Source organism: Helianthus annuus, chromosome 10 (genome assembly GCF_002127325.2).
Source record: "Helianthus annuus cultivar XRQ/B chromosome 10, HanXRQr2.0-SUNRISE, whole genome shotgun sequence".
NCBI lineage: Eukaryota > Viridiplantae > Streptophyta > Magnoliopsida > Asterales > Asteraceae > Helianthus > Helianthus annuus.
Window position 1 is genome coordinate 106,756,446 of NC_035442.2, and position 1,628 is coordinate 106,758,073.

At 43.2% G+C, this 1,628-nt stretch overlaps 1 non-coding gene across 1 annotated transcript; it reads right to left on the reverse strand.

Annotated features, from left to right (window-relative positions):
• Positions 1-214: 214 nt before the first annotated feature.
• On the reverse strand, positions 215-321 carry LOC118483491. Its single transcript, XR_004870780.1, has one exon. It is a non-coding gene; the product is annotated as a small nucleolar RNA R71 (small nucleolar RNA).
• Between the last annotated feature and the right edge of the window lie 1,307 nt (positions 322-1,628).

Below are 1,628 nucleotides of genomic sequence, written 5' to 3' on the forward strand. Positions count from 1 at the left end.
TCCCCATTTACATATTACTAACTTCCTGGAAATATGTGATACTTTTCGGATCAATGGAGCATCAAACGACGCCATCCGCCTTCGAATGTTTCCATTTTCGCTAAAAGACCGAGCTAAGGCTTGGCTTAATATCCTCCCAGTTGGCTCGGTAAACACCTGGGATGAACTACCCCAAAAGTTTTTATATAAGTATTTCCCTCCTGCTAAAACGACTAAATTAATGACTGAAATTAACACATATTCACAAGAGGACGGGGAATCCTTATATGAAACTTGGGAAAGGTTCAAGGAGCTACTAAGAAAGTTTCCTCATCATGGTCTTGCGGTGTGGCAACAAGTATCCACTTTCTATAATGGGTTGTTGCCACAGACAAGACAAACACTTGACTCTAGCTCTGGGGGACTTTTAGGTAATCGTTGCCCAAATGAAATTTATAATCAAATTGAGGAAATTGCTCAAACCAATTTTCAGTGGCACACTCCCCGAGGCACAAAATCTATTGCCCCGGGCGCCCATAAGGTTGATGAAAGCACCTCTTTGCAAGCCCAAATCGAGGCCCTTTCTTCAAAAATAAAAAAAGTTAGAAATGGCAAAAACGGCCTCGGTTATGGCTTGTGAAGGGTGTGGTGGGCCACATGAAAATTGGAGTTGTATGAAAGAAATGGATAACCAAACAGAAACGATAAACTACATTGATAATAGACCTAGGCCGTCGGGTCCTCCAACGGGTACCTACAATCAAGGATGGCGTAACCACCCTAACCTTGGTTGGAGAGAACCCGACAATAGTAGTAACCAAGAAAAATCTAAACCAACGAACAAACTTTCAACAACCAAGAAACGAGTCACAAAATTTCTCTCAACTACAACAACAAGTGGGACGAGAAAGGCTTGAAGATACCGTATCTCGCCTCATCTCTGACACCGAAAAGAAAAACTCGGATCGATTTCAACAATTGGAATCGAACATTAGAAATCAACAGGCTAGTATTCAAAACATTGAAAAACAAATAAATCAACTAGCTCAAAATTTCCCCGAGAGACCACAAGGCGCGTTACCAAGCAATACCGAAACCAACCCAAAGGCGCAAGTACATCTCATCACATTGAGAAACCGTACCGTGGGACCCGAGGAGGCTCCGTTACCTCCAACTAAAGAGAGCCGATCTAGCCAAACCACAACTCCACCAACACCCCAACAAGATACGGCCCCTCCACCAAATCAAGAGCCCACCAAAAATCCTCCGGTGCCATACCCCGGTCGGTTAATTCGCCAAAAAGACCGATGAGCAATTCACAAAGTTCGTAAATTTACTAAAACAATTACATGTTAATATTCCATTTGTTGAAGTCCTAACCCAAATGCCTAAATATTCAAAATTTACGAGGGACTTCCTCACTCACAAAAGGAAAATTGAATCATTGCAGTTAGTTAATTTAAGTGAAGAATGTTCCGCCTTGCTACTCAACAAACTCCCGCAAAAGAAGATCGATCCCGGAAGCTTCACCATCCCTTGTTCAATTGGGGAATCTCCCATTCACAATGCACTAGCCGACCTCGGGGCTAGCATCAACCTCATGCCCGAATCGATGTTTGACCGACTCGGCGTAGGGAAAACAAGCCCTA